The 10,103-nt window shown below is 41.7% G+C and overlaps 1 pseudogene; it reads right to left on the minus strand.

Annotated features, from left to right (window-relative positions):
• Positions 1-368: 368 nt before the first annotated feature.
• Positions 369-9,642, minus strand: LOC149199422 (F-box/kelch-repeat protein At1g22040-like; annotated as a pseudogene).
• Between the last annotated feature and the right edge of the window lie 461 nt (positions 9,643-10,103).

A 10,103-nucleotide genomic window follows, 5' to 3' on the forward strand; every position in this document is an offset into this window, starting at 1 on the left:
GTTATTTATGGCACAAGGAAACTTCCCTTCCAGCCCTTACCCATGCTTAGGTGCTATGGCTGCATAGAATTTTCATATTATGCATAACATTATTGCCAGCAAAAACTACCGTTGACCATCATCTCTGAAAATAATATATTAAGATATCCATATAAGGTGTTGGCAGAAGAGTTGTACAATATTAATCAATTGTTTCAGTAAGAGATGTAAACTATTAGAGAGACAAAGAAATGAGTGGTTGTGAAAAACGGGGTTTCGAGTTAAAAAATAGCCCCATACAGTGAATCATGATACCCTGAGCAGCTCTCCTTTCATGATATTTACAAAGTAACCATAGCATGGAAGAAAAATAAATGTTAACCTTGGTCTCAGATCTGAAGGACCTGACAGCTAACTAGCTCAATAAAGCCAAAATGTCGACTAGCAATGCTCTTCCTATCAACCTCAGAATCACAAATACTAGTAGAAGGATCGAAGGTCGATGACGATGAAGATGATGTAACTGCACCTTCGCTTGTGTCAGCCTGCAAAACAGCGACAATGTCGCTAATGTTTTTTGTAATAACATGAAGCTTTCCCAAGAATCCAGCTAGTAGGTAAGGTGACTCTGAATCTGTGTAATCTACGACAGGTACTTTCCTCAAAATGACTTTCCATGTATCTTCCTGGGGATCATACATTTTAATCTTACCGCTGTATAATGAACTAGAAGGATCCAACGCATACAAGTTACCATCCACCACAACGCTTAATTTTGTCCCTGCCTGCCTTGCAGGCCAACCATCTCCCATACCGTTTGGCATCTCCAGCCAAGAATCAGTAGCAGGATCATAGGCTTCACCACCAACATCTACAAAGAAAGGCCACGAATATAAGATCTATGGTACACATAGTTTTCCTCTAAATGCTGTCATTCCAGTAGCAATTGGTTTTAGCATATCTGCCAAAAAAGCTGTGGGCAGAACTTGAGCTCGTGCAAATGGCATGTTTGGAATTTGGGTCCAGGTATTTGTAACAGGATCATAAACCTCTGCCTACTGAAGTGGAGTCAATCCACCTCTGCCCCTATTCACTCCACCCACCACATAAAGCTTGTTGTTCAGGAAAGCTGTTTTACAATAAGCCCTTGCAGTGGTCATAGGTGCGACTTCTGTCCATGCATTTTTTCGAGGATCATAACGCCAGACAGATTTGAGAGTAGATGCTTTAGCAAACCCTCCCAGAACATAGAGGCATCCATTAATGGCCCCTACGGCACAACCACAAAAAGTTTTTCTATCTAGAGAATCTTTCCGTCCAAACCAGCCCCTGTTATAGACATTTTTGTGCCTTACAGCATTGAGCATGAAATGTCCATAATCCAAGGGATCCAAAGTCCCTAAATGATTTGTTCCTACCCCTAAAGGAACAAGGTCAACCAATGACAGCTTCTCCCAGAAGTTCTCCACCAAAAACAACTCAAAAACAGTCAATTCAGGATCAATTCAGAGGCTCCACTAGCTGCCTGCGTTGAAATGCAGAGGCTACACTGGCCAGGTGCGTTGCAACGCAGGTGGAAGCACTACCAGGGTGCGCTGAGCGGGAAATGACAAATGGCAAGCTCATTCAACGAGGTGGAAAGACCCTGGAAGCTTCCAGAATCTTCTCCAATGACACTTGCCTCAATGAATTCGACTAGTGATGAGTAAGAGGCTCTCAACCTCCAAGTGGAAGCAAGAACTGACAGAGAGAAGCCACAAGTCAAAACATAAGCTGACTCATCCTCTCTGCTTACATCTATATATGGATCTCTCACCCAGAGGTTCAGGAGGCTGGAATTTTGTACTTTGCAGAGAATTGCTGTTGGTTTGAGATTGAGATTAGTACATTGGGTGATTTATGCTTTGTTGGAGGAGAGGAAGGGATTCCTTTGCTGGGAGGTAGATGCTGGATCAGGACTCACTTGGTTGTATCTCCTCTTGAACTTTATTATCATATCAATAAAGCTATTTGAGTTTCTCCTATATGCTTGTATATCAATGATGTTTTGTTATATTTGCATATTTAGTTTATATCTGATCCTAAACTAGTTATGAATGTGAATCTATGTCTTTTGTGTAGTTTTCATCTCTTGTGATCTTGCAGGAACTGGGTGAAGCTGGACCAGTGAAATAGCAGGCAGCGGGAAGCGAACAAAAGAGAGAGTGATTGGATCGACAAACTAGCGGAAGACACCGGTTAGTTACATCCTTCTTTCTCTATTTACATCTCATAAAGAAGAATACTTAGATAGTTTTCCTTGTTTGTTGCTAAGGCACTATCACACCTTAGAGTGGGATAGGGGCATTCCGAATTGGATACTTTTCCCAACAACAAATTGGCGACTCCACTGGGGACAGTATCTTGTTAGTTTACTTGTGTTTCTATTTTTTTTCATCTCATAAACTCAAGAGTGCCGAATCGAACTGCATTTGCCATTTTCAAATGCAAAGTAGAGATCTGCTACTCTAGTCCATTCGCTGGGCCTGTTTATGATCTGAACAGCTGATCCACAAGTGCTCTAACAGCCCTTTGTGATAGATCTTAGTCCTCCTATAAATCATCCCTCTAATTGTACCTAATTGATAGCTTTTATCCGGCCAAAAACCGTAGATTAAACTGCAAACCGTAACCCAGAACCCAGAAACAACTCTCGTTTCTGCTTCAGCGCAGACTCTGTGAAGAGGTTCTGCATTTCAACGTAGGTCCTGTGAAGGCTACCTGTGCTGAAGTTCAGTTTCTCTGTGTTGAGGGTGCGCTGATCAGTCTTTGCCTTGTGCAGTTGTGGTTCCCTGCTTCCTTTTGCTCAGTTTTATCTCTGTTTTTTGCAGCCTGTTATCAGTCAGTGTACCTATCTGAAACCCCTTTTCTTTGCCTCAATTCCGCCTCGGTTGTATAAAGAAACTGTATTTGTTCTTTGTGTATTTGTTACATCATTTGCAGTTTCCCATTACAAAAGTAAACTAGTCATACTGTCGCCCCTAGATCTAGACCTGTCGTAAGTGTTGTTTTGATCTTAGGAGTGAGTTTGTTTGCTGTTCACAGTTGATTTAGCTTTTACTTTTGTCTTTTGGTTTGAATTTATGCATTTCAAGTGTCGAAACAAGTAAATCATAAAGTGTCGTAATCGTCTTTTTGATTTCGAAAAAGGAACTTGTTTGTGTTTTTCACTTGAAATCGAATTCAAATTTGTACAACAGCTTTCTTTTTAGGCATCAATATTAAGAAAGTGAAAACAAATACATGCATATGTGCATTTGCATTTTGACAGTTTGTATGTTGATTTAGGGAAAAGTGCATTACTGTGTGCTCCATGCTCTTTGAGAAAAGATGGTGTCTTTCTTTTCCCCTTGTAGCTAGGATTTTCATTGTTGAAAAGATATAAAAGCTTGCTTATCATCTTTAGACTGCATTTAGGAATTGTATCATACATCTCGTGGTGATCCAAAAAGGCAAACTTCTAAGAAAGATCAACCTAAAATAAATTGAATGAACTTAACAACGCTTTGTAACATAACGCACAACATAGAGGTCTAGGCTAGAGACGTGTTCCGGCGTCGTAAAACCTGGTTACTGGTCGCCTCACTGATGGTTGGGTGATTCCTCCTGAGAGACGATAAGTGCCAGTACGGATTGTGCTCCCACGTACCGTCGCGTATATATTGGGAGACCCCTATAGGAATATAACCTTTATCCATAGGAAGCCGTGTCAGCCGCCCTACTGATCGCAATGCACTGAACACAGCATTCAGGAAGATTGACCGCCCGTCCCCTAAAAAGTATTCTACGGTTTTGCGAAAAGTTTGGCACACCCTCTACCTAGAACTCCAGAGCAGTTCCTTTTGGCCTTTTTCAGACTCTATAACAGAAAAAGTCCATCCGAGCATCTGTCACTTCGGGCTCGTTAAAACATCAAAGGAGACTAGAGTCATCTTTAGCTTTTTCTCGACTCTTTAAAAGTGAAAAATCAAGTTGTGTCTAAGCGTCGTTAAAATTTATTTTAAACGGAACAATCACCCCTTTTCCTGCGTTGATCTTTAGGTTGAGAAAATGGAGCCCACCAACCAAGGAATTCCCCTTGGTGGAAATCCTAGTCCCTTCTCCTCATGGGGAGATGTTGGTGCGCCCCATATGGCCACATTGTCGCTTCCAGGACTGACAATTGGCCTGCCAGTCTGGCTCTTCTCAACCAATGTCGTTCAGAACACCACTATTCCTGAACAGTCGAATCAACAATTAGACAAGTCCAGGATTTCCCACCAACCTTCTACTTCCTATAATTCTTCTTCTCTTCCTTCCTCTTCGCGTGACGGAACTGGTAAGACTAAAAACCAAGTTCCTAAGGAGAAGAAGGAAAATAAGAAGAAAGAGAAAAAGAAGAAGGAGCCAAAGGCAAATAAGGGAAAACAAATGTCGTCTGATGAAAATCCACACACAGCACTGACCAGGCCTAAATCGCCATGTGTCATCTGCAAGGGAGACCACTTTCACAGAGATTGTCCCTGCATCCCTCGGATACTAAGGGACTGGTCTCCCCGTTTGCACAATCCGGTGTCGTCAACCTCTGATAGCCATGTTGAAAGTACACCGTCAACTAGCGAAAGTGAAGTCCCTGGACAAAAAGGGAGGGCTAGACCTCCCTGTAGACTGTGCGAAGGCAACCATGCCCTCCACCGTTGTCCCTTCTTAGACGAGGCTAAAAGAGTCTTGGAAGATCGTCCGGTTTCACCGTTACGACTTCCTCCTAGATATCAAAAACTCTTGCCAAGTCCTTTGTTAGTTGAAAATCCAGCTGGCCCGCTCAAGTGGTTAGCTGAAGAGTCTATCATTGAGGATAAACCAACTGAATCCATACCAGACGAAAGTCAAAAGGTCGAGGCGGCAGTTGACCTGGTCTTGCCTTCAGAGGATTTATCTTCGAATGATACAGTCACTGAAGAGGATAAGGATGACACCATCCAGATTCTTTTCATCAACACAGACTCCGACGAACACGGGGGCAATGCACCCATTCCTTTATCGCAGGAAGGAAGTTCGTCAGAGCGATATCCGGCCGTCTATTCGGTCCCACCACCAAGCAACCTAGTTGTGTCCTTCGACTGGAACCAACTAGGCAGACCCCGGTTGCCAGCCAGCATACCATTCAGAATTATCGTTCAAATATACAGAATGGTAATGGCTGGCACCATCATTGATGAGGGGGCATCTGTGAGTATCCTTTCCTCTATTGCTTGGAAAGCGCTTGGTTCGCCAACGCTTTTGCCTGAAATGAGAAATCTGACAGGCTTCGATAAAGGAACCAGTCGACCTTTAGGGATCCTCCCCAATGTGCCGATAACATTGAAAGGGAAGACCGTTCAAATGAACGTGATGGTCGTTCAAGGACCCTTGGATTATAACCTCCTCCTTGGATGAGACTATATATATTGCATGGGAGCCATCGTCTCCTCACTCTTTAGAGTAATGTGTTTTCTGCACGAAGGAAGAGTGGTCAAGCTCATGGACCAGCTTTCATTTCCCGGATCACGCATCGCAAATAGTCACATACCATCCCTAAATGGTCTCTTCACACAAGAAATGTCTCAACCCACGGTCCGTCCTCCCGATGAGCGTGAGTGATTCGGAAGGATATGACTGGAACCCAGGGGGCATGCGTCCTGGTCTGCTTCGGTAGGAAAACTTTGGGTATAGGGTAGGTTTCCGCGGGAGAATATGACTAGTCCGTACCCCGTCCGTGATTGGAAGAGGGGTTGTTCTAGAATAAGATTCTTTTGTCAAAGTTATGTGGGTTGGCAGAGCTAAGTCACTCACCTTTGTCTGCTTCGGTAGGCATCGCCGAAGAAGTGTTTTGTTTGCACCGCGAATAGAACAATCTTTGGGTAACCTGTAAGAGGTAGTACCCTTCCTGATAAAACGAATGTTTTGTCAGCTCGAATAAAGGGTGACCCTTCCTGATAAAACAAATGTTTTGTCAGCTCGAATAGAGGGAGACCTCGAAACTCTGTTTTATACCTGGGGGCATGCAAACCTTTTGGAATGCAAGCAAGGGGCGGCTATTTATTTTTTAAATTTTTAGGTCTTCCCTTTAAACCTGTAGGTCTAACCCTTTAAACTCGTAGGATTAGTCGTTTCCGAACTTGCATAAAGAAAGGATGTGGGGCAAAAATCTAAAAGTTGTCGTTTTTATATGAGACATTCTTATCATATGACTGGATAATCGAGCAGTTTTAGCACATAGTTCATGCTCATTAAAAAATAAACATAAGATCGAGCAAGTGTTTCAATCTGCGTTTAAGCTCGTTAAAAAATGAACTATCCGATAAATAACCACTGCAAATGTAAATTATCAGCCATTAAAGCCTTGGTCGTGTTTGCACCGTCACCTCCACTTTTCCATTGGCCGATCATTCACCTCCATTTGATTGTTTACCCATTTTGAGGAACAGCTGCGAAGAGTGATTTCACTAGCCATCCTTGTGACACTGCCGTGATTGGAAAATTCCAAACCTTGCCTGGAATCAGCTGCTAACCCGTTTATCACTCGTTCCTCAAAAGACGAGTCTTCTTTAAGCTCTTTTCATCTGACTCGTAAAATATGAAAAGATTGCCGAGTTTTGGCCTTCCAGCTCGTTAAAGCGACCGGAAGTGCTATCCCTCCTCTAAATTTTAATCTTTTTTGGACCTGAGGGATTGTTGCACAAAAAGATCGAGCGCTTGTTTTGTTCGGCTCGTTAAAACTATCGAAAATTCATCCCTTCTGTATTGTTTTATACTTTTTCGGACTTAAGGGATTAGATGACGAAAAAGGAACTTTGGAGTTATCTTTACGTACCTTTTCAGACTCTCTAAAATTGAAAAGGGACCGAGTTATCTTTGTCGTTAAACTCGTTAAAAAACATTAATAGCGACAAACTTGTCTTTAGACGAGAACGAGTTTCACTATCGCTAGGCTCGTTAAAACATAGCGATGGGTTTGCTCGAAGGGAAAATTATAGAACAAGCATATGTTATCCTCCTCAAGCTTAACAAAAATAAAGAGGTACTGGTCAGAAATGACTGGGGAAAAATTGGGAAGAAACTCAAAGAACTTTTATTGGTAGCAAGTCGCTCTTGAACATGACACTTCCACTCCGTGCCTGAGTCGGGTTGGGTTGTTTCATTCACCGGTCACATCACCATGGTCTCGCCATACCATCCACCGTTGGGGTAAATTCTACCAATCCATCACACAAGTGTCGCCGATATGTTCAAGAGAAGTCATCCAGAGAAGTCAACTGTGTCCCATCCACTACCATACATTATCCTTCATCCTTTCATGACCGCCACCCTGAACCATATATCATCAGATCGTTTTCACCTCCATCAAAATCATTTGCTCCGTTTCGTGTCACTGATGTGGGATACATTAAGGCCCTCCTTTGACGGATCGCTTCTTGTCGACATCAGCTCATTATCCAAGAAGTTGATCTAGGAACACCCCCTTCAGTACTTTGAAGCTTGCATGCCTCAATGGCAAGTTTCTCACTTCCGGCGACAGGTATACATCAATGACCTTCGACCGAAAGATTTTGCGTGGTGTTCGACGCCAAGTCCTTTATTCACACCACGTGAATTGTACTGCAGTACCTTGAGGGTCATTATCATTATCGGTGATTCCTCTCGCGCTTGTTAACAGTTTAAATCATTGACTGGTAATCAAGCGATGTCTTTCCATGTTCGACTTCAGAACATTTCTCACATGGATCGACTTGTACTTAGAGTGAAGATCGAACGAGATTGAAGACCCCGGATCTAGTTTCATCCATCCGGGCTGCGATATATATTCAGGAAAAATAAAGACATTGACATGTACAGCATTGCAGCAGATAATCATCCTACCAAAAGGATGATGATTTCATCAAAATCATCAGTCTACCATCAGACGATTGTCTGTTCTATGTACAGAAAAATGAATTTATAAAGCTGAGCATGGGAATGCCCGCCTCGGCTAGATCATGAAAGCAGTATGAAAAATAATGTATTGTATTGTATCTTATTACAGGTCTCCTCCCAGCATTGGAAGAACTTCGGATCCTCCTAATAAAGCATTTCACCCGATAAACGGCCTCATACTTTAGGGGGCAACTGTTATAGACATTTTTGTGCCTTACAGCATTGAGCATGAAATGTCCATAATCCAAGGGATCCAAAGTCCCTAAATGAGTTGTTCCTACCCCTAAAGGAACAAGGTCAACCAATGACAGCTTCTCCCAGAAGTTCTCCACCAAAACCACTCAGAAACAGTCAATTCAGGATCAATTCAGAGGCTCCACTAGCTGTCTGCGCTGAAATCCAGAGGTTACACTGGCTAGGTGCACTGCAACGCAGGTAGAAGCACTACCAGGGTGCGCTGAGCGGGAAATGACAAATGGCAAGTTCATTCAACGAGGTGGAAAGACCCTGGAAGCTTCCAGAATCTTCCTCAATGACACTTGCCTCAATGAATTCGACTAGTGATGAGTAAGAGGTTCTCAACCTCCAAGTGGAAACAAGAACTGACAGAGAGAAGCCACAAGTCAAAACATAAGCTGACTCATCCTCTCTGCTTACATCTATATATGGATCTCTCACCCAGAGGTTCAAGGAGGCTGGAATTTTGTACTTTGTAGAGAATTGTTGTTGGTTTGAGATTGAGATTAGTACATTGGGTGATTTATGCTTTGTTGGAGGAGAGGAAGGGATTCCTTTGCTGGGAGGTAGATGATGGATCGGGACTCACTTGGTTGTATCTCCTCTTGAACCTTGTTATCGTATCAATAAAGCTATTTGAGTTTCTCCTATATGCTTGTATTTCAATGATGTTTTGTTATATTTGCATATTTAGTTTATATCTGATCCTAAACTAGTTATGAATGTGAATCTATATCTTTTGTGTAGTTTTCCTCTCTTGTGATCTTGCAGGAACTAGGTGAAGCTGGACCAGTGAAAGAGCAGGCAGCGGGAAGCGAAGAAAAGAGAGAGTGATTGGATCACCAAACTAGTGGAAGACACCGGGTAGTTACATCCTTCTTTCTCTATTTACATCTCATAAAGAAGAATACTCAGATAGTTTTCCTTGTTTGTTGCTAAGGCACTATCACCTCTTAGAGTGGGATAGGGGCATTCCGAATTGGATACTATTCCCAACAACAGCCCCTCACAAAACTTGTTAGCCTGTAACCCAATGTTCCCATTGCATTCCATAAACTCCATCTCGTAGCTTGATTGAATTCCTCCTCATATATGAAAGCCGGCATAGGTGGCAAGCTGTGCCATTTACCTGATAACGGATCCAAAGCATTCCAGATGAGCTTTTCCTCTTCGTCTTTCATCAAAATGTATAGTCATTCTTCAGAGAAACCGATCTCTTATCTTAATTCGAAATTCAACGGCCATAACGCTCCACCTTCACCTCGATCTCTGACATGTTTCTGCAGTTGCCGAAGATGAGAGAGAAACAATGGTTCCTTGAGTATGGCAAGCGCTGGGTAGTTTGATCCAACGGTAGCCATTATTCGAATCGTCTAACATCAAATCAGACGGACGATAACGATGACAGCAAAGACCACAGGAAAGTTCATCTCGGAGGGAACGCCTTACGGCGTAAATATATGCGGAGGATTTTAATATAATACATGTAATGTAATGTAATGTAATATATATATATTAAAAAATATAATTATATATAATCTTGTTTGAAAATCAAATTTATATATTGTTGAGATTTTATATAAGATTATATTGGCTACATGGTTTAGAAATTTATTTGAAATCTATGTTAAAGTAGAAATTTGGAATTTATAAATAAAATTTAAGATATATATAAATTTTAGATTTCATTTATTTAAACTGAAATTTTTTTATTTCTAATGGTTGGGTAAAGAAATTGTGCAGATATCAATTTAGCATGGGAAGAACATTGAGATTTCACGGAAGGTTTTCTTGAAATACAAGTATTCAACATTTAAAAGCGAAAACCATATTAAATTTAATATACATTTAATATTTTGGATTCTATCTTGCGTATTTGGAAAATGTGTTCACGTTAAATACATATTTTATAACCT

The sequence above is a fragment of the Pinus tabuliformis genome, chromosome 2_1, assembly GCF_031772625.1.
Source record: "Pinus tabuliformis cultivar Carrire ecotype Pingquan chromosome 2_1, CPIR1, whole genome shotgun sequence".
NCBI lineage: Eukaryota > Viridiplantae > Streptophyta > Pinopsida > Pinales > Pinaceae > Pinus > Pinus tabuliformis.